Source organism: Drosophila subpulchrella, chromosome 2L, assembly GCF_014743375.2.
Source record: "Drosophila subpulchrella strain 33 F10 #4 breed RU33 chromosome 2L, RU_Dsub_v1.1 Primary Assembly, whole genome shotgun sequence".
NCBI classification, from domain to species: domain Eukaryota; kingdom Metazoa; phylum Arthropoda; class Insecta; order Diptera; family Drosophilidae; genus Drosophila; species Drosophila subpulchrella.
In genome coordinates, this window is record NC_050610.1 from 26,137,655 (window position 1) to 26,161,892 (window position 24,238).

At 35.6% G+C, this 24,238-nt stretch overlaps 1 long non-coding RNA gene across 1 annotated transcript in view; it reads left to right on the forward strand.

Moving 5' to 3' along the window:
- LOC119547639 overlaps nt 1–23,614 on the forward strand; it is a 46,987-nt gene extending 23,373 nt beyond the window's left edge. Inside the window, exons 11-14 of the long non-coding RNA XR_005219237.1 lie at nt 19,323–19,487; nt 19,582–19,638; nt 23,285–23,449; nt 23,545–23,614. This is a non-coding gene — a long non-coding RNA (uncharacterized LOC119547639). The remainder of the gene's footprint in view (nt 1–19,322; nt 19,488–19,581; nt 19,639–23,284; nt 23,450–23,544) is intronic.
- Nucleotides 23,615–24,238: the final 624 nt, after the last annotated feature.

The window sequence follows — 24,238 nt, forward strand, 5'->3', positions numbered from 1 at the left end:
CTGTATAATTCAAAGAAACAGGCAATTTTGTCAAAAGACAATTCGTTTTTTATAAATAGACAAACATCCATATACATTTGGCCGGTCACACCGGCTTTAATTACATACCTATTTACAAAAGCCAAAAACAAAAGCGACAGGAAAAAAATACAGCAATTTTTTCCAAATGAATTTTTTTTTTTAAGTGCTGACAATATAAAAGGATGTCGCAATATACTTATATACATATATCCTAGCCCCCCACCAAACCAACATGGCTTCATGTACAAATAAATAATTTCTAACCAAATTCGTATTCAGCTGTCTAGCTGCCTGCCACCATATGGCCTAAAATAACCAACTATCAAGTTAAGCTACAGATATTGCTGATCCAATTTATAATTACAAACAATTCTCATGCTGGGTTTTTCGCATCGGGTTTACAACAAAAATATAAAACAATAGGGTAAAACAATTGAGGGACTCAGCTAAGGAATGACCGTTTTAACAGGCTAACAACCTGAGCTACCGATCCACTTCATTTTCGGGTATATTTAGTACACATAAAATTATGGGCATTTTTTGCATTTCTATAAGGGGTTAAATCATTTTTTTTTTTTGCCAAAAATTGTCAAAAATTAAAATTTTTTGTTTTGAATGCCAATCTATTTGAAATTTTGGTTTCAAACTTAACGCGGCGTGTCAGTATTCGTTTGGACTACTTGTTGCAGTTTTTTTTTGACAAAATTCTGATTATTTGGCGCAAAATTAGAATTCTTAGCTAATGACAAAAACATAAATATTTCGGTGATTTCTTTGTCGCTTCTACGCCTAATTGAGGGTCTTAGCTAAAATAATGACTGCCTCAACTGGCTAACGATCCACTTCATTTTCGGGTGCATTTTGGAGACTTACATTTATGGGCATTTTTTAAAGGGGTTATATCCCTTTTTTTGTTTTTTTGCTAAAAATTGTCAAAAACTAAATTACCCAGTTTTGAATGCCAATCGAGTCGAAATTTTGTTCCGAACTCAACGCGGCGTAACACTTCCTGATTGGACTGCTTGTTGCGGTTTTTCGGACAAACTACTGATATTATTTGGTGCAAAATTAGGATTCTTAGCTAATGGCAAAAAATAAACATTTCGGTGATTTTTTTTGTCGCTTCTACGCCTAATTGAGGGTCTCAGCTAAAAGAATGACTGTTTCAACTGGCTAACAACCTGAGCTCACGATCCACTTCATTTTCGGGTGCATTTTGGAGACCTACATTTATGGGCATTTTTTATAAGGGGTTACATTAATTTTTTTTTTTTTTTGCTAAAAATTGTCAAAATGTTTTACCCAGTTTTGAATGCCAATCGAGTCGAAATTTTGTTCCGAACTCAACGCGGTGTGACACTTCCTGTTTGGACTACTTGTTGCGGTGTTTCGGACAAAATACTGATATTATTTGGTGCAAAATTAGGATTCTTAGCTAATGGCAAAAAATAAATATTTCGGCGATTTTTTTGTCGCTGCTACGCCTAATTGAGGGTCTCAGCTAAAAGAATGACTGTTTCAACTGGCTAACAACCTGAGCTAACGATCCACATCATTTTCGGGTGCATTTTTGAGACTTACATTTAGGAGAATTTTTTGCATTTTTTAAAGGGGTTACATAAATTTTTTTTTTTTTGCTAAAAATTGTCAAAAATTTAATTACCCAGTTTTGAATGCCAATCGAGTCGAAATTTTGTTCCGAACTCAACGCGGCGTGACACTTCCTGTTTGGACTATTTGTTGCGGTGTTTCGGACAAAATACTGATATTATTTGGTGCAAAATTAGGATTCTTAGCTAATGGCAAAACATAAATATTTTGGTGATTTTTTTGTCGCTGCTACCTAACTGAGGGTCTCAGCTAAAAGAATGACTGTTTCAACTGGCTAACAACCTGAGCTAACGATCCACTTCATTTTCGGGTGCATTTTTGAGACATACATTTAGGGGCATTTTTTGCATTTTTTAAAGGGGTTACATAAATTTTTTTTTTTTTGCTAAAAATTGTCAAAAATTTAATTACCCAGTTTTGAATGCCAATCGAGTCGAAATTTTGTTCCGAACTCAACGCGGCGTGACACTTCCTGTTTGGACTACTTGTTGCGGTGTTTCGGACAAAATACTGATATTATTTGGTGCAAAATTAGGATTCTTAGCTAATGGCAAAAAATAAATATTTCGGCGATTTTTTTGTCGCTGCTACGCCTAATTGAGGGTCTCAGCTAAAAGAATGACTGTTTCAACTGGCTAACAACCTGAGCTAACGATCCACTTCATTTTCGGGTGCATTTTGGAGACGTACATTTATGGTCATTTTTATAAGGGGTTAGTTACATAATTTTTTTTTTTTGCTAAAAGTTGTCAAAAACTAAATCACCCAGTTTTTAATGCCAATCGAGTAGAAAGTTTGTTCCGAACTCAACGCGGCGTGACACTTCCTGTTTGAACTACTTGCTGCGGTATTTCGGACAAAATACTGATATTATTCGGTACAAAATTAGGATTCTTAGCTAATGGCAAAAAATAAATATTTTGGTGATTTTTTTGTCGTACATACATTTATGGGCATTTTTTATAAGGGGTTACATTAATTTTTTTTTTTTTGCTAAAAATTGTCAAAAACTAAATTACCCAGTTTTGAATGCCAATCGAGTCGAAATTTTGTTCCGAACTCAACGCGGCGTGACACTTCCTGTTTGGACTACTTGTTGCGGTGTTTCGGACAAAATACTGATATTATTTGGTGCAAAATTTGAATTCTTAGCTAATGGCAAAAAATAAATATTTCGGTGATTTTTTTTGTCGCTGCTAGGCCTAATTGAGGGTCTCAGCTAAAAGAATGACTGTTTCAACTGGCTAACAACCTGAGCTAACGATCCACTTCTTTTTCGGGTGCATTTTGGAGACATACATTTATGGGCATTTTTTATAAGGGGTTAGATACATAAATTTTATTTTTGCTAAAAATTGTCAAAAACTAAGTTACCCAGTTTTACCTTCTTGTTTGGACTACTTGTTGAGGTGTTTTGGACAAAATACTGATATTAATTGGTGCAAAATTAGGATTCTTAGCTAATGGCAAAAAATAAAAATTTCTGTAATTTTTTTTTGTCGCTGCTAGGCCTAATTGAGGGTCTCAGCTAAAAGAATGACTGTTTCAACTGGCTAACAACCTGAGCTAACGATCCACTTCATTTTCGGGTGCATTTTTGAGACATACATTTAGGGGCATTTTTTGCATTTTTTAAAGGGGTTACATTAATTTTTTTTGTTTGCTAAAAATTGTCAAAAACCTAACTACCCAGTTTTGAATGCCAATCGAGTCGAAATTTTGTTCCGAACTCAACGCGGCGTGACTTTTCTTGTTTGGACTACTTGTTGCGGTGTTTCGGACAAAATACTGATATTATTTGGTGCAAAATTAGGATTCTTAGCTAATGGCAAAAAATAAAAATTTCTGTAATTTTTTTTTGTCGCTGCTAGGCCTAATTGAGGGTCTCAGCTAAAAGAATGACTGTTTCAACTGGCTAACAACCTGAGCTAACGATCCACTTCATTTTCGGGTGCATTTTTGAGACATACATTTAGGGGCATTTTTTGCATTTTTTAAAGGGGTTACATTAATTTTTTTTTTTGCTAAAAATTGTCAAAAACCTAACTACCCAGTTTTGAATGCCAATCGAGTCGAAATTTTGTTCCGAACTCAACGCGGCGTGACTTTTCTTGTTTGGACTACTTGTTGCGGTGTTTCGGACAAAATACTGATATTATTTGGTGCAAAATTAGGATTCTTAGCTAATGGCAAAAGATAAATATTTCGGTGATTTTTTTTGTCGCTGCTAGGCCTAATTGGGGGTCTCAGCTAAAAGAATGACTGTTTCAACTGGCTAACAACCTGTGCTAACGATCCACATCATTTTCGGGTGCATTTTTGAGACTTACATTTAGGAGAATTTTTTGCATTTTTTAAAGAGGTGTTACATTAATTTTTTTTTTGCTAAAAATTGTCAAAAACTGAATTACCCAGTTTTGAATGCCAATCGAGTCGAAATTTTGTTCCGAACTCAACGCGGCGTGACACTTCCTGTTTGGACTATTTGTTGCGGTGTTTCGGACAAAATACTGATATTATTTGGTGCAAAATTAGGATTCTTAGCTAATGGCAAAACATAAATATTTTGGTGATTTTTTTGTCGCTGCTACCTAACTGAGGGTCTCAGCTAAAAGAATGACTGTTTCAACTGGCTAACAACCTGAGCTAACGATCCACTTCATTTTCGGGTGCATTTTTGAGACATACATTTAGGGGCATTTTTTGCATTTTTTAAAGGGGTTACATAAATTTTTTTTTTTTTGCTAAAAATTGTCAAATTTAATTACCCAGTTTTGAATGCCAATCGAGTCGAAATTTTGTTCCGAACTCAACGCGGCGTGGCACTTCCTGTTTGGACTACTTGTTGCGGTGTTTCGGACAAAATACTGATATTATTTGGTGCAAAATTAGGATTCTTAGCTAATGGCAAAAAATAAATATTTCGGCGATTTTTTTGTCGCTGCTACGCCTAATTGAGGGTCTCAGCTAAAAGAATGACTGTTTCAACTGGCTAACAACCTGAGCTAACGATCCACTTCATTTTCGGGTGCATTTTGGAGACGTACATTTATGGGCATTTTTATAAGGGGTTAGTTACATAATTTTTTTTTTTTGCTAAAAGTTGTCAAAAACTAAATCACCCAGTTTTTAATGCCAATCGAGTAGAAAGTTTGTTCCGAACTCAACGCGGCGTGACACTTCCTGTTTGAACTACTTGCTGCGGTATTTCGGACAAAATACTGATATTATTCGGTACAAAATTAGGATTCTTAGCTAATGGCAAAAAATAAATATTTTGGTGATTTTTTTGTCGTACATACATTTATGGGCATTTTTTATAAGGGGTTACATTAATTTTTTTTTTTTTGCTAAAAATTGTCAAAAACTTAATTACCCAGTTTTGAATGCCAATCGAGTCGAAATTTTGTTCCGAACTCAACGCGGCGTGACACTTCCTGTTTGGACTATTTGTTGCGGTTTTTCGGACAAAATACTGATATTATTTGGTGCAAAATTTGAATTCTTAGCTAATGGCAAAAAATAAATATTTCGGTGATTTTTTTTGTCGCTGCTAGGCCTAATTGAGGGTCTCAGCTAAAAGAATGACTGTTTCAACTGGCTAACAACCTGAGCTAACGATCCACTTCTTTTTCGGGTGCATTTTGGAGACATACATTTATGGGCATTTTTTATAAGGGGTTAGATACATAAATTTTATTTTTGCTAAAAATTGTCAAAAACTAAGTTACCCAGTTTTACCTTCTTGTTTGGACTACTTGTTGAGGTGTTTTGGACAAAATACTGATATTAATTGGTGCAAAATTAGGATTCTTAGCTAATGGCAAAAAATAAAAATTTCTGTAATTTTTTTTTGTCGCTGCTAGGCCTAATTGAGGGTCTCAGCTAAAAGAATGACTGTTTCAACTGGCTAACAACCTGAGCTAACGATCCACTTCATTTTCGGGTGCATTTTTGAGACATACATTTAGTGGCATTTTTTGCATTTTTTAAAGGGTTACATTAATTTTTTTTTTTTTGCTAAAAATTGTCAAAAACCTAACTACCCAGTTTTGAATGCCAATCGAGTCGAAATTTTGTTCCGAACTCAACGCGGCGTGACTTTTCTTGTTTGGACTACTTGTTGCGGTGTTTCGGACAAAATACTGATATTATTTGGTGCAAAATTAGGATTCTTAGCTAATGGCAAAAAATACAAATTTCTGTAATTTTTTTTTGTCGCTGCTAGGCCTAATTGAGGGTCTCAGCTAAAAGAATGACTGTTTCAACTGGCTAACAACCTGAGCTAACGATCCACTTCATTTTCGGGTGCATTTTTGAGACATACATTTAGGGGCATTTTTTGCATTTTTTAAAGGGGTTACATTAATTTTTTTTTTTGCTAAAAATTGTCAAAAACCTAACTACCCAGTTTTGAATGCCAATCGAGTCGAAATTTTGTTCCGAACTCAACGCGGCGTGACTTTTCTTGTTTGGACTACTTGTTGCGGTGTTTCGGACAAAATACTGATATTATTTGGTGCAAAATTAGGATTCTTAGCTAATGGCAAAAAATAAAAATTTCTGTAATTTTTTTTTGTCGCTGCTAGGCCTAATTGAGGGTCTCAGCTAAAAGAATGACTGTTTCAACTGGCTAACAACCTGAGCTAACGATCCACTTCATTTTCGGGTGCATTTTTGAGACATACATTTAGGGGCATTTTTTGCATTTTTTAAAGGGGTTACATTAATTTTTTTTTTTGCTAAAAATTGTCAAAAACCTAACTACCCAGTTTTGAATGCCAATCGAGTCGAAATTTTGTTCCGAACTCAACGCGGCGTGACTTTTCTTGTTTGGACTACTTGTTGCGGTGTTTCGGACAAAATACTGATATTATTTGGTGCAAAATTAGGATTCTTAGCTAATGGCAAAAGATAAATATTTCGGTGACTTTTTTTGTCGCTGCTAGGCCTAATTGGGGGTCTCAGCTAAAAGAATGACTGTTTCAACTGGCTAACAACCTGAGCTAACGATCCACATCATTTTCGGGTGCATTTTTTAGACTTACATTTAGGAGAATTTTTTGCATTTTTTAAAGAGGTGTTACATTAATTTTTTTTTTTGCTAAAAATTGTCAAAAACTGAATTACCCAGTTTTGAATGCCAATCGGGTCGAAATTTTGTTCCGAACTCAACGCGGCGTGACACTTCCTGTTTGGACTATTTGTTGCGGTGTTTCGGACAAAATACTGATATTATTTGGTGCAAAATTAGGATTCTTAGCTAATGGCAAAACATAAATATTTTGGTGATTTTTTTGTCGCTGCTACCTAACTGAGGGTCTCAGCTAAAAGAATGACTGTTTCAACTGGCTAACAACCTGAGCTAACGATCCACTTCATTTTCGGGTGCATTTTTGAGACATACATTTAGGGGCATTTTTTGCATTTTTTAAAGGGGTTACATAAATTTTTTTTTTTTTGCTAAAAATTGTCAAATTTAATTACCCAGTTTTGAATGCCAATCGAGTCGAAATTTTGTTCCGAACTCAACGCGGCGTGGCACTTCCTGTTTGGACTACTTGTTGCGGTGTTTCGGACAAAATACTGATATTATTTGGTGCAAAATTAGGATTCTTAGCTAATGGCAAAAAATAAATATTTCGGCGATTTTTTTGTCGCTGCTACGCCTAATTGAGGGTCTCAGCTAAAAGAATGACTGTTTCAACTGGCTAACAACCTGAGCTAACGATCCACTTCATTTTCGGGTGCATTTTGGAGACGTACATTTATGGGCATTTTTATAAGGGGTTAGTTACATAATTTTTTTTTTTTGTCAAAGTTGTCAAAAACTAAATCACCCAGTTTTTAATGCCAATCGAGTAGAAAGTTTGTTCCGAACTCAACGCGGCGTGACACTTCCTGTTTGAACTACTTGCTGCGGTATTTCGGACAAAATACTGATATTATTCGGTACAAAATTAGGATTCTTAGCTAATGGCAAAAAATAAATATTTTGGTGATTTTTTTGTCGTACATACATTTATGGGCATTTTTTATAAGGGGTTACATTAATTTTTTTTTTTTTGCTAAAAATTGTCAAAAACTTAATTACCCAGTTTTGAATGCCAATCGAGTCGAAATTTTGTTCCGAACTCAACGCGGCGTGACACTTCCTGTTTGGACTATTTGTTGCGGTTTTTCGGACAAAATACTGATATTATTTGGTGCAAAATTTGAATTCTTAGCTAATGGCAAAAAATAAATATTTCGGTGATTTTTTTTGTCGCTGCTAGGCCTAATTGAGGGTCTCAGCTAAAAGAATGACTGTTTCAACTGGCTAACAACCTGAGCTAACGATCCACTTCTTTTTCGGGTGCATTTTGGAGACATACATTTATGGGCATTTTTTATAAGGGGTTAGATACATAAATTTTATTTTTGCTAAAAATTGTCAAAAACTAAATTACCCAGTTTTGAATGCCAATCGAGTCGAAATTTTGTTTCGAACTCAACGCGGCGTGACACTTCCTGTTTGGACTATTTGTTACGGTGTTTCGGACAAAATACTGATATTATTTGGTGCAAAATTAGGATTCTTAGCTAAAGCCTAGTACTCAGATCGGCTAAGAGTTTCACTAGTCGAAAAATCTTATTCTTTGTAGTGTGACCGAAGTTTTAAAAGTTCACCCGCCATGCATGTGGCATGGTCTTACTGTCAAGCAGCTGGGCTTGTTGTCAAACGGAAAACAAATCAATTGGAGCAATTTAAAAAAGGAGAGTCTGCTGGTGCATAAAGAAATGAAAATAAAAATAAATGGAATGTTCAACGAATGTTTTTATTTATGTAAATTAGAAGTTAAAGGCTTCCTTCTCGTCCCACAGATGCTCCGCCATCTTTCCCGCGCCATCTGTGGTCCAGCTCCGAGCTGGCCAATAATGGCTGGTGATAGCTCCTCCAGCTGTCCCTTAGCGGGCGACCTTATTTCCTCCTCCCCATAGAAGCCGGCGCATCCTCTATCTCCGCTCCATCACCAGCTGCCAAGTAGATGGTGAAGGAGGAGTCCCTAATGGAGCTCGTCGGAGATCGAGCGATGTCCCATGTTCCTTCCCACTGGGATTCTCTAGTGGATCTCCTCCAGCGCTTCAACTATTCTGCGGATTTGACCTGTTGTGGTACTGCTTCCTGTCGGTCCAGTCCCACAATAATGGGCAACAGCTTGGATTAGGCATCCTTTTTCATCCGCACTGACCTTTAGCCGTTTTGGGTGTTTTTCTTCCATTTTTAATTTTTAAATTCCCCACCGCTTCTGCACGAACACCGCCAAAGATTAAATTTCTTATTCTTTGGGCCGCGGCTAACGGCGTTCATCGAAAATTCACTCTCGAAATCTGGTATTTTTTCTGGTATTTCCTTAGCTCATCTGAGTACCGCGCTGAAAAACAGACCCGACGAAAACCTTTAGCCGCCTGTTTGCCTCTCGCTCACTCCTATGGTTAGCTCGCGGTTTTCGTCGATGTGAGTACTAGGCTTAATGGCAAAAAATAAATATTTTGGTGATTTTTTTGTCGTGCATACATTTATGGGCATTTTTTATAAGGGGTTACATTAACTTTTTTTTTTGCTAAAAATTGTCAAAAACTTAATTACCCAGTTTTGAATGCCAATCGAGTCGAAATTTTGTTCCGAACTCAACGCGGCGTGACACTTCCTGTTTGGACTATTTGTTGCGGTTTTTCGGACAAAATACTGATATTATTTGGTGCAAAATTTGAATTCTTAGCTAATGGCAAAAAATAAATATTTCGGTGATTTTTTTTGTCGCTGCTAGGCCTAATTGAGGGTCTCAGCTAAAAGAATGACTGTTTCAACTGGCTAACAACCTGAGCTAAGATCCACTTCATTTTCGGGTGCATTTTGGAGACATACATTTATGGGCATTTTTTATAAGGGGATAAATAAATATTTTTTTTTTGCTAAAAATTGTCAAAAACTAAATTACTCAGTTTTGAATGCCAATCGAGTCGAAATTTTGTTTCGAACTCAACGCGGCGTGACACTTCCTGTTTGGACTATTTGTTGCGGTGTTTCGGACAAAATACTGATATTATTTGGTGCAAAATTAGGATTCTTAGCTAATGGCAAAAAATAAATATTTCGGTGATTTTTTTGTCGCTGCTACGCCTAATTGAGGGTCTCAACTTAAAGAATGACTGTTTCAACTGGCTAACAACTTGAGCTAACGATCCACTTCATTTTCGGGTGCATTTTGGAGACATACATTTATGGGCATTTTTTATAAGGGGATAAATAAATATTTTTTTTTTTGCTAAAAATTGTCAAAAACTATAAATTACCCAGTTTTGAATGCCAATCGAGTCGAAATTTTGTTCCGAACTCAACGCGGCGTGACACTTCCTGTTTGGACTATTTGTTGCGGTGTTTCGGAAAAAATACTGATATTAATTGGTGCAAAATTAGGATTCTTAGCTAATGCCAAAAAATAAATATTTCTGTGATTTTTTTTTGTCGCTGCTAGGCCTAATTGAGGGTCTCAGCTAAAAGAATGACTGTTTCAACTGGCTAACAACCTGAGCTAGCGATACACGTCATTTTCGGGTGCATTTTGGAGACATACATTTATGGGCATTTTCTATAAGGGGATACATAAAAATTTTTTTTTTTTGCTAAAAATTGTCAAAAACTAAATTACCCAGTTTTGAATGCCATTCGAGTCGAAATTTTGTTCCGAACTCAACGCGGCGTGACTTTTCTTGTTTGGAATACTTGTTGCGGTGTTTCGGACAAAATACTGATATTATTTGGTGCAAAATTAGGATTCTTAGCTAATGGCAAAAAATAAATATTTCGGTGATTTTTTTGTCGCTGCTAAGCCTAATTGAGGGTCTCAACTTAAAGAATGACTGTTTCAACTGGCTAACAACCTGAGCTAAGATCCACTTCATTTTCGGGTGCATTTTGGAGACATACATTTATGGGCATTTTTTATAAGGGGATAAATAAATATTTTTTTTTTTGCTAAAAATTGTCAAAAACTAAATTACTCAGTTTTGAATGCCAATCGAGTCGAAATTTTGTTTCGAACTCAACGCGGCGTGACACTTCCTGTTTGGACTATTTGTTGCGGTGTTTCGGACAAAATACTGATATTATTTGGTGCAAAATTAGGATTCTTAGCTAATGGCAAAAAATAAATATTTCGGTGATTTTTTTGTCGCTGCTACGCCTAATTGAGGGTCTCAACTTAAAGAATGACTGTTTCAACTGGCTAACAACTTGAGCTAACGATCCACTTCATTTTCGGGTGCATTTTGGAGACATACATTTATGGGCATTTTTTATAAGGGGATAAATAAATATTTTTTTTTTTGCTAAAAATTGTCAAAAACTATAAATTACCCAGTTTTGAATGCCAATCGAGTCGAAATTTTGTTCCGAACTCAACGCGGCGTGACACTTCCTGTTTGGACTATTTGTTGCGGTGTTTCGGAAAAAATACTGATATTAATTGGTGCAAAATTAGGATTCTTAGCTAATGCCAAAAAATAAATATTTCTGTGATTTTTTTTTGTCGCTGCTAGGCCTAATTGAGGGTCTCAACTTAAAGAATGACTGTTTCAACTGGCTAACAACCTGAGCTAAGATCCACTTCATTTTCGGGTGCATTTTGGAGACATACATTTATGGGCATTTTTTATAAGGGGTTAGATACATAAATTTTATTTTTGCTAAAAATTGTCAAAAACTAAATTACCCAGTTTTGAATGCCAATCGAGTCGAAATTTTGTTTCGAACTCAACGCGGCGTGACACTTCCTGTTTGGACTATTTGTTACGGTGTTTCGGACAAAATACTGATATTATTTGGTGCAAAATTAGGATTCTTAGCTAAAGCCTAGTACTCAGATCGGCTAAGAGTTTCACTAGTCGAAAAATCTTATTCTTTGTAGTGTGACCGAAGTTTTAAAAGTTCACCCGCCATGCATGTGGCATGGTCTTACTGTCAAGCAGCTGGGCTTGTTGTCAAACGGAAAACAAATCAATTGGAGCAATTTAAAAAAGGAGAGTCTGCTGGTGCATAAAGAAATGAAAATAAAAATAAATGGAATGTTCAACGAATGTTTTTATTTATGTAAATTAGAAGTTAAAGGCTTCCTTCTCGTCCCACAGATGCTCCGCCATCTTTCCCGCGCCATCTGTGGTCCAGCTCCGAGCTGGCCAATAATGGCTGGTGATAGCTCCTCCAGCTGTCCCTTAGCGGGCGACCTTATTTCCTCCTCCCCATAGAAGCCGGCGCATCCTCTATCTCCGCTCCATCACCAGCTGCCAAGTAGATGGTGAAGGAGGAGTCCCTAATGGAGCTCGTCGGAGATCGAGCGATGTCCCATGTTCCTTCCCACTGGGATTCTCTAGTGGATCTCCTCCAGCGCTTCAACTATTCTGCGGATTTGACCTGTTGTGGTACTGCTTCCTGTCGGTCCAGTCCCACAATAATGGGCAACAGCTTGGATTAGGCATCCTTTTTCATCTGCACTGACCTTTAGCCGTTTTGGGTGTTTTTCTTCCATTTTTAATTTTTAAATTCCCCACCGCTTCTGCACGAACACCGCCAAAGATTAAATTTCTTATTCTTTGGGCCGCGGCTAACGGCGTTCATCGAAAATTCACTCTCGAAATCTGGTATTTTTTCTGGTATTTCCTTAGCTCATCTGAGTACCGCGCTGAAAAACAGACCCGACGAAAACCTTTAGCCGCCTGTTTGCCTCTCGCTCACTCCTATGGTTAGCTCGCGGTTTTCGTCGATGTGAGTACTAGGCTTAATGGCAAAAAATAAATATTTTGGTGATTTTTTTGTCGTGCATACATTTATGGGCATTTTTTATAAGGGGTTACATTAACTTTTTTTTTTTGCTAAAAATTGTCAAAAACTTAATTACCCAGTTTTGAATGCCAATCGAGTCGAAATTTTGTTCCGAACTCAACGCGGCGTGACACTTCCTGTTTGGACTATTTGTTGCGGTTTTTCGGACAAAATACTGATATTATTTGGTGCAAAATTTGAATTCTTAGCTAATGGCAAAAAATAAATATTTCGGTGATTTTTTTTGTCGCTGCTAGGCCTAATTGAGGGTCTCAGCTAAAAGAATGACTGTTTCAACTGGCTAACAACCTGAGCTAAGATCCACTTCATTTTCGGGTGCATTTTGGAGACATACATTTATGGGCATTTTTTATAAGGGGATAAATAAATATTTTTTTTTTGCTAAAAATTGTCAAAAACTAAATTACTCAGTTTTGAATGCCAATCGAGTCGAAATTTTGTTTCGAACTCAACGCGGCGTGACACTTCCTGTTTGGACTATTTGTTGCGGTGTTTCGGACAAAATACTGATATTATTTGGTGCAAAATTAGGATTCTTAGCTAATGGCAAAAAATAAATATTTCGGTGATTTTTTTGTCGCTGCTACGCCTAATTGAGGGTCTCAACTTAAAGAATGACTGTTTCAACTGGCTAACAACTTGAGCTAACGATCCACTTCATTTTCGGGTGCATTTTGGAGACATACATTTATGGGCATTTTTTATAAGGGGATAAATAAATATTTTTTTTTTTGCTAAAAATTGTCAAAAACTATAAATTACCCAGTTTTGAATGCCAATCGAGTCGAAATTTTGTTCCGAACTCAACGCGGCGTGACACTTCCTGTTTGGACTATTTGTTGCGGTGTTTCGGAAAAAATACTGATATTAATTGGTGCAAAATTAGGATTCTTAGCTAATGCCAAAAAATAAATATTTCTGTGATTTTTTTTTGTCGCTGCTAGGCCTAATTGAGGGTCTCAGCTAAAAGAATGACTGTTTCAACTGGCTAACAACCTGAGCTAGCGATACACGTCATTTTCGGGTGCATTTTGGAGACATACATTTATGGGCATTTTCTATAAGGGGATACATAAAAATTTTTTTTTTTTGCTAAAAATTGTCAAAAACTAAATTACCCAGTTTTGAATGCCATTCGAGTCGAAATTTTGTTCCGAACTCAACGCGGCGTGACTTTTCTTGTTTGGAATACTTGTTGCGGTGTTTCGGACAAAATACTGATATTATTTGGTGCAAAATTAGGATTCTTAGCTAATGGCAAAAAATAAATATTTCGGTGATTTTTTTGTCGCTGCTAAGCCTAATTGAGGGTCTCAACTTAAAGAATGACTGTTTCAACTGGCTAACAACCTGAGCTAAGATCCACTTCATTTTCGGGTGCATTTTGGAGACATACATTTATGGGCATTTTTTATAAGGGGATAAATAAATATTTTTTTTTTTGCTAAAAATTGTCAAAAACTAAATTACTCAGTTTTGAATGCCAATCGAGTCGAAATTTTGTTTCGAACTCAACGCGGCGTGACACTTCCTGTTTGGACTATTTGTTGCGGTGTTTCGGACAAAATACTGATATTATTTGGTGCAAAATTAGGATTCTTAGCTAATGGCAAAAAATAAATATTTCGGTGATTTTTTTGTCGCTGCTACGCCTAATTGAGGGTCTCAACTTAAAGAATGACTGTTTCAACTGGCTAACAACTTGAGCTAACGATCCACTTCATTTTCGGGTGCATTTTGGAGACATACATTTATGGGCATTTTTTATAAGGGGATAAATAAATATTTTTTTTTTTGCTAAAAATTGTCAAAAACTATAAATTACCCAGTTTTGAATGCCAATCGAGTCGAAATTTTGTTCCGAACTCAACGCGGCGTGACACTTCCTGTTTGGACTATTTGTTGCGGTGTTTCGGAAAAAATACTGATATTAATTGGTGCAAAATTAGGATTCTTAGCTAATGCCAAAAAATAAATATTTCTGTGATTTTTTTTTGTCGCTGCTAGGCCTAATTGAGGGTCTCAGCTAAAAGAATGACTGTTTCAACTGGCTAACAACCTGAGCTAGCGATACACGTCATTTTCGGGTGCATTTTGGAGACATACATTTATGGGCATTTTCTATAAGGGGATACATAAAAATTTTTTTTTTTTGTTAAAAATTGTCAAAAACTAAATTACCCAGTTTTGAATGCCATTCGAGTCGAAATTTTGTTCCGAACTCAACGCGGCGTGACTTTTCTTGTTTGGAATACTTGTTGCGGTGTTTCGGACAAAATACTGATATTATTTGGTGCAAAATTAGGATTCTTAGCTAATGGCAAAAAATAAATATTTCGGTGATTTTTTTGTCGCTGCTAAGCCTAATTGAGGGTCTCAACTTAAAGAATGACTGTTTCAACTGGCTAACAACCTGAGCTAACGATTCACTTCATTTTCGGGTGGATTTTGGAGACATACATTTATGGGCATTTTTTCTAAGGGGATAAATAAATATTTTTTTTTTTTGCTAAAAATTGTCAAAAACTAAATTACTCAGTTTTGAATGCCAATCGAGTCGAAATTTTGTTCCCAACTCAACGCGGCGTGACACTTCCTGTTTGGACTACTTGTTGCGGTTTTTCGGACAAAATACTGATATTATTTGGTGCAAAATTAGGATTCTTAGCTAATGGCAAAAAATAAATATTTCGGTAATTTTTTTGTCGCTGCTAGGCCTAATTGAGGGTCTCAGCTAAAAGAATGACTGTTTCAACTGGCTAACAACCTGAGCTAACGATCCACTTCATTTTCGGGTGCATTTTTGAGACATACATTTAGGGGCATTTTTTGCATTTTTTAAAGGGGTTACATTAATTTTTTTTTTTGCTAAAAATTGTCAAAAACTTAATTACCCAGTTTTGAATGCAAATCGAGTCGAAATTTTGTTCCGAACTCAACGCGGCGTGACACTTCCTGTTTGGACTATTTGTTGCGGTTTTTCGGACAAAATACTGATATTATTTGGTGCAAAATTTGAATTCTTAGCTAATGGCAAAAAATAAATATTTCGGTGATTTTTTTTGTCGCTGCTAGGCCTAATTGAGGGTCTCAGCTAAAAGAATGACTGTTTCAACTGGCTAACAACCTGAGCTAACGATCCACTTCATTTTCGGGTGCATTTTGGAGACATACATTTATGGGCATTTTTTATAAGGGGTTACATTAATTTTTTTTTTTGCTTAAAGTTGTCAAAAACTTAATTACCCAGTTTTGAATGCAAATCGAGTCGAAATTTTGTTCCGAACTCAACCCGGCGTGACACTTCCTGTTTGAACAAAATACTGTTAATTTTTGGTACAAAATTAGGATTCTTAGCTAATGGCAAAAAATAAATATTTCGGTGATTTTTTTGTCGCTGCTAGGCCTAGTTGAGGGTCTCAGCTAAAAGAATGACTGTTTCAACCGACTAACAACCTGAGCTAACGATCCACTTTATTCTCGGGTGCATTTTGGAGACATACATTTATGAGCATTTTTTATAAGGGGATAAATAAATATTTTTTTTTTTTCTAAAAATTGTCAAAAACTAAATTACCCAGTTTTGAATGCCAATCGAGTCGAAATTTTGTTCCGAACTCAACGCGGTGTGACACTTCCTGTTTGGACTACTTGTTGAGGTGTTTCGGACCAAATACTGATATTATTTGGTGCAAAATTAGGATTCTTAGCTAATGGCAAAAAATAAACATTTCGGTGATTTTTTTGTCGCTGCTACGCCTATTTGAGGGTCTCAACTTAAAGAATGACTGTTTCAACTGGCTAACAACCTGAGCTAACGATTCACTTCATTTTCGGGTGGATTTTGGAGACATACATATATGGGCATTTTTTCTAAGGGGTTACATCACTTTTTTTTTTGCTAAAAATTGTCAAAAACTAAATTACTCAGTTTTGAATGCCAATCGAGTCGAAATTTTGTTCCCAACTCAACGCGGCGTGACACTTCCTGTTTGGACTACTTGTTGCGGTTTTTCGGACAAAATACTGATATTATTTGGTGCAAAATTAGGATTCTTAGCTAATGGCAAAATATAAATATTTCGGTGATTTTTTTGTCGCTGCTAGGCCTAATTGAGGGTCTCAGCTAAAAGAATGACTGTTTCAACTGGCTAACAACCTGAGCTAACGATCCACTTCATTTTCGGGTGCATTTTTGAGACATACATTTAGGGGCATTTTTTGCATTTTTTAAAGGGGTTACGTTAATTTTTTTTTTTGCTAAAAATTGTCAAAAACTTAATTACCCAGTTTTGAATGCAAATCGAGTCGAAATTTTGTTCCGAACTCAACGCGGCGTGACACTTCCTGTTTGGACTATTTGTTGCGGTTTTTCGGACAAAATACTGATATTATTTGGTGCGGTTTTTCGGACAAAATACTGATATTATTTGGTGCAAAATTTGAATTCTTAGCTAATGGCAAAAAATAAATATTTCGGTGATTTTTTTTGTCGCTGCTAGGCCTAATTGAGGGTCTCAGCTAAAAGAATGACTGTTTCAACTGGCTAACAACCTGAGCTAGCGATACACGTCATTTTCGGGTGCATTTTGCAGACATACATTTATGGGCATTTTCTATAAGGGGATACATAAAAATTTTTTTTTTTTGCTAAAAATTGTCAAAAACTAAATTACCCAGTTTTGAATGCCAATCGAGTCGAAATTTTGTTCCGAACTCAACGCGGCGTGACTTTTCTTGTTTGGACTACTTGTTGCGGTGTTTCGGACAAAATACTGATATTATTTGGTGCAAAATTAGGATTCTTAGCTAATGGCAAAAAATAAATATTTCGGTGATTTTTTTGTCGGTGCTACGCCTAATTGAGGGTCTCAGCTAAAAACTAAAGTTTTCAGTTTTGAATGCCAATTGATTGGAAATTTTATGTCAAACTCAACGCAGTATGACACTCTTTATTTGGATCATTTCTTGCGTTGCTTCGGAAAAAATACTGATATTTGGTGCAAAACTAGAATTCATAACTAAAGGCAAAAACAGGAATTTTTCGGGTTTTTTTTTTGGGGTTTATTGGTCTTAATTGAGATACTCAGTTAAAAGAGTGTCTGTTTTGACTAGTTAGTTAACAACATTAGCATACGACCGACATAATTTTCCGGTTCATTTAGGAGGCCTAAATAATTTGGTAAAATTTGTAAGTTTAAATAATGTATTTAAATATTGTCTTTTTCTCGAGTGGTACTAATTGTTAACTAATATTTCCCCACCTCTCTCTCTCTCTCTGTTTTTCGAGTAGTAATAAATGTAAACAAACATTTCCTTCTCTGTCCCTCTGCTTTACATTAGGCTCTTCTCCCTTTAAGAGATTATATGATTGACATTTTTTCTTTGAAATACCATTGGTGTAACTACGTTCCCGCAAACTAAACAAAAACAAGTAAACACAAAAAAATTAAATATATGTATGCAAGAACACAAAATGTATTTAATCAGTCATAAACAGAGCGTGTGCAAGGGGAGTGATGACGATGATGATGGGTGGGACAAATTAAAATCCAGCGATAAAAACTAAAAAAATACCGATTAACCCATTAACAAATGTTAACGCAATTTAGCTTATTTAGTTACACAAGTATGTATGTACGTGTGTAAGTTCCTATCATAATATCACATTACTATTCGGTACAATACTTATGTACAATGTACATTTTACATACAACATCAATAAAGGGTCGTTTGGATAGGCTTTCGGCATTTTATACTCTGACAAACAACACCAGCAACAAAACGTAAACAAAGACCAAAAAACAACCACCAAATTAGACCTAGCGTGCAAACACACACACACACACACACACACACCACGAAGGCATGGCCAGAGAGTCAAATTGACCCATGCATGCATGTGAACATATGTATATGTACACATTCAAAGCAGAGCAGTAGACAAATTACCCGCAACCATTTTTGGCGCCATCCCGACAAGTTACCCGTGCTTTTTCGCGCATCTGTACCATTACTTTTCTTTTTTTCGCCTCCACTCTTTTTGCGGTCCGTTATTCAGCTGCCCTTTATATCTACGCTGTATTCAACGAAAATGTAACGTAATTTCCGCCTATTCTCTCTTCTATCATTTTTTTTGCGGGGCGTTGTTAAGCTGCTTTACATATATACAATGTACATTGTACATACATACATATTAATGCAAAGTATTCAACGAAAGTGTAACGTATTTTTCCCCTCTGTCTGTGCTCACACCACTCTCTGACTTGAAATCGCTCACTCCTCTCTCTCTCCCTCCCCGTCCCACACCATCATCACCATACTCTCTCACTCCCTCCCCCTCTCTCTCTTTCTCACTCACTCTGCCTCCCCCTCTCTCTCTTTCTCACTCACTCTGCCTCCCCCTCTCTATCTATCTCACTCACTCTCCCACCCCCTCTCTCTCTTTCTCACTCACTCTCCCTCCCCCTCTCTCTCTCTCGACGCTCTCTTGGCGAAAAAAGGGAATGTTTAATTTAAAGAAAATAACGTAATCTAAATCGAACAAATACTGTTTAAATACCATGCACTTACTAATAATCTTTTTTTTTATTCCAAACTAACAATTAATAAATTTTCATGCACAATACAATATTATTTATTTACTTCTCATTACTTTTAACTTATTTATTTATAATTACTTATATATATATTATTTAGTACTATTCGTATTTCATTATTAATAAATTAATAAATTTGTATTCGCTTTTTTACTAAATGTTCAAACATATATATGCAAAAATACATATATGCACAAAACTCATTCTAGTTATTTTTGGCGCAGTGCATTTAGAAGCATTCCGTAAGGGCGTCGCGGCCATCATTTTTTCGCTCTCTAATTCTCTTATTGAGCAAACTCTGCTTGAGCAGAGCTCATTAGAAGCGGACTGCTTGATGGAGACGAACGTAGCGGACGAATAATTTATACTATAAGGTAAGTTGGCCAATTTTTTTTACATACAACACGTAACATGTACAACTTATTGTAATTATATCTAACTTATATATGTATATGTATTTATTTCCAGCTTAACGAAACACAAAAGGATTACAACACAAACACAGAAGGATTAAAATTAACTCCGGTGAGTGCACAGCAAATTAAAAATTCATTAATATTTAAGTGAAAAAAACAAAAACAGTTTAAAACTACAAATCAACACACAAACAAATGAAACAAACGGACAAACAATAATTGTTTTAATAAATAAATACATACATACGCACCGGCCTCACAGGCACACTAGCCAAAAGTTTGCAATTAAAAACAATTAAAAAACTAAGTGACCTAAAAAAAAAGAGAAGTGTACCTGTATAATTCAAAGAAACAGGCAATTTTGTCAAAAGACAATTCGTTTTTTATAAATAGACAAACATCCATATACATTTGGCCGGTCACACCGGCTTTAATTACATACCTATTTACAAAAGCCAAAAACAAAAGCGACAGGAAAAAAATACAGCAATTTTTTCCAAATGAATTTTTTTTTTTAAGTGCTGACAATATAAAAGGATGTCGCAATATACTTATATACATATATCCTAGCCCCCCACCAAACCAACATGGCTTCATGTACAAATAAATAATTTCTAACCAAATTCGTATTCAGCTGTCTAGCTGCCTGCCACCATATGGCCTAAAATAACCAACTATCAAGTTAAGCTACAGATATTGCTGATCCAATTTATAATTACAAACAATTCTCATGCTGGGTTTTTCGCATCGGGTTTACAACAAAAATATAAAACAATAGGGTAAAACAATTGAGGGACTCAGCTAAAGAATGACCGTTTTAACAGGCTAACAACCTGAGCTACCGATCCACTTAATTTTCGGGTACATTTAGTACACATAAATTTATGGGCATTTTTTGCATTTCTATAAGGGGTTAAATCATTTTTTTTTGTTTGCAAAAAATTGTCAAAAACTCAATTTTTTTCTTTTGAATGCCAATCTATTTGAAATTTTGGTTTCAAACTTAACGCGGCGTGTCAGTATTCGTTTGGACTACTTGTTGCAGTTTTTTTTTTTGACAAAATACTGATTATTTGGCGCAAAATTAGAATTCTTAGCTAATGACAAAAACATAAATATTTCGGTGATTTATTTGTCGCTGCTACGCCTAATTGAGGGTCTTAGCTAAAATAATGACTGCCTCAACTGGCTAACGATCCACTTCATTTTCGGGTGCATTTTGGAGACTTACATTTATGGGCATTTTTTAAAGGGGTTATATCCCCTTTTTTTGTTTTTTTTCTAAAAATTGTCAAAAACTAAATTATCGAAATTTTGTTCCGAACTCAACGCAGCGTGACACTTCTTGCTTGGACTATTTGTTGCGGTATTACTGATATTATTTGGTGCAAAATTAGGATTCTTAGCTAATAGCAAAAAATAAATATTTCGTTGATTATTTTGGTCGCTGCTACCTAATTGAGGGTCTCAGCTAAAAGAATGACTGTTTCAACTGGCTAACAACCTGAGCTAACGATCTACTTCATTTTCGGGCACATTTAGGAGACTTACATTTATGGGCATTTTTTATGAGGGGTTACATCATGTTTTTTTTTTTTTTTCTAAAAATTGTCGAAAACTAAATTACCTAGTTTTGAATGCCAATCGAGTCGAAATTTTGTTTCGAACTCAACGCGGCGTGACACTCCTTGTTTGGACTATTTGTTGAGTTGTTTCTGAGAATATACTGATATTATTTGGTACAAAATTAGGATTCCTATCTAATGGCCAAAAATAAATATTTCGGCGATTTTTTTGTAGGTGCTACGCCTAATTGAGGGTCTCAGCTAAAAACTAAAGTTTTCAGTTTTGAATGCCAATTGATTGGAAATTTTATGTCAAACTCAACGCAGTATGACACTCTTTATTTGGATCATTTCTTGCGTTGCTTCGGAAAAATACTGATATTTGGTGCAAAACTAGAATTCATAACTAAAGGCAAAAACAGGAATTTTTCGGTTTTTTTTTTTTGGGGTTTATTGGTCTTAATTGAGATACTCAGTTAAAAGAGTGTCTGTTTTGACTAGTTAACAACATTAGCATACGACCGACATAATTTTCCGGTTCATTTAGGAGGCCTAAATAATTTGGTAAAATTTGTAAGTTTAAATAATGTATTTAAATATTGTCTTTTTCTCGAGTGGTACTAATTGTTAACTAATATTTCCCCACCTCTCTCTCTCTCTCTGTTTTTCGAGTAGTAATAAATGTAAACAAACATTTCCTTCTCTGTCCCTCTGCTTTACATTAGGCTCTTCTCCCTTTAAGAGATTATATGATTGACATTTTTTCTTTGAAATACCATTGGTGTAACTACGTTCCCGCAAACTAAACAAAAACAAGTAAACACAAAAAAATTAAATATATGTATGCAAGCACACAAAATGTATTTAATCAGTCATAAACAGAGCGTGTGCAAGGGGAGTGATGACGATGATGATGGGTGGGACAAATTAAAATCCAGCGATAAAAACTAAAAAAATACCGATTAACCCATTAACAAATGTTAACGCAATTTAGCTTATTTAGTTACACAAGTATGTATGTACGTGTGTAAGTTCCTATCATAATATCACATTACTATTCGGTACAATACTTATGTACAATGTACATTTTACATACAACATCAATAAAGGGTCGTTTGGATAGGCTTTCGGCATTTTATACTCTGACAAACAACACCAGCAACAAAACGTAAACAAAGACCAAAAAACAACCACCAAATTAGACCTAGCGTGCAAACACACACACACACACACACACACACCACGAAGGCATGGCCAGAGAGTCAAATTGACCCATGCATGCATGTGAACATATGTATATGTACACATTCAAAGCAGAGCAGTAGACAAATTACCCGCAACCATTTTTGGCGCCATCCCGACAAGTTACCCGTGCTTTTTCGCGCATCTGTACCATTACTTTTCTTTTTTTCGCCTCCACTCTTTTTGCGGTCCGTTATTCAGCTGCCCTTTATATCTACGCTGTATTCAACGAAAATGTAACGTAATTTCCGCCTATTCTCTCTTCTATCATTTTTTTTGCGGGGCGTTGTTAAGCTGCTTTACATATATACAATGTACATTGTACATACATACATATTAATGCAAAGTATTCAACGAAAGTGTAACGTATTTTTCCCCTCTGTCTGTGCTCACACCACTCTCTGACTTGAAATCGCTCACTCCTCTCTCTCTCCCTCCCCGTCCCACACCATCATCACCATACTCTCTCACTCCCTCCCCCTCTCTCTCTTTCTCACTCACTCTGCCTCCCCCTCTCTCTCTTTCTCACTCACTCTGCCTCCCCCTCTCTCTCTATCTCACTCACTCTCCCTCCCCCTCTCTCTCTTTCTCACTCACTCTGCCTCCCCCTCTCTCTCTCTCGACGCTCTCTTGGCGAAAAAAGGGAATGTTTTATTTAAAGAAAATAACGTAACCTAAATCGAACAAATACTGTTTAAATACCATGCACTTACTAATAATCTTTTTTTTTATTCCAAACTAACAATTAATAAATTTTCATGCACAATACAATATTATTTATTTACTTCCCATTACTTTTAACTTATTTATTTATAATTACTTATATATATATTATTTAGTACTATTCGTATTTCATAATTAATAAATTAATAAATTTGTATTCGCTTTTTTACTAAATGTTCAAACATATATATGCAAAAATACATATATGCACAAAACTCATTCTAGTTATTTTTGGCGCAGTGCATTTAGAAGCATTCCGTAAGGGCGTCGCGGCCATCATTTTTTCGCTCTCTAATTCTCTTATTGAGCAAACTCTGCTTGAGCAGAGCTCATTAGAAGCGGACTGCTTGATGGAGACGAACGTAGCGGACGAATAATTTATACTATAAGGTAAGTTGGCCAATTTTTTTTTACATACAACACATAACATGTACAACTTATTGTAATTATATCTAACTTATATATGTATATGTATTTATTTCCAGCTTAACGAAACACAAAAGGATTACAACACAAACACAGAAGGATTAAAATTAACTCCGGTGAGTGCACAGCAAATTAAAAATTCATTAATATTTAAGTGAAAAAAAACAAAAACAGTTTAAAACTACAAATCAACACACAAACAAATGAAACAAACGGACAAACAATAATTGTTTTAATAAATAAATACATACATACGCACCGGCCTCACAGGCACACTAGCCAAAAGTTTGCAATTAAAAACAATAAAAAAACTAAGTGACCTAAAAAAAAAGAGAAGTGTACCTGTATAATTCAAAGAAACAGGCAATTTTGTCAAAAGACAATTCGTTTTTTATAAATAGACAAACATCCATATACATTTGGCCGGTCACACCGGCTTTAATTACATACCTATTTACAAAAGCCAAAAACAAAAGCGACAGGAAAAAAATACAGCAATTTTTTCCAAATGAATTTTTTTTTTTAAGTGCTGACAATATAAAAGGATGTCGCAATATACTTATATACATATATCCTAGCCCCCCACCAAACCAACATGGCTTCATGTACAAATAAATAATTTCTAACCAAATTCGTATTCAGCTGTCTAGCTGCCTGCCACCATATGGCCTAAAATAACCAACTATCAAGTTAAGCTACAGATATTGCTGATCCAATTTATAATTACAAACAATTCTCATGCTGGGTTTTTCG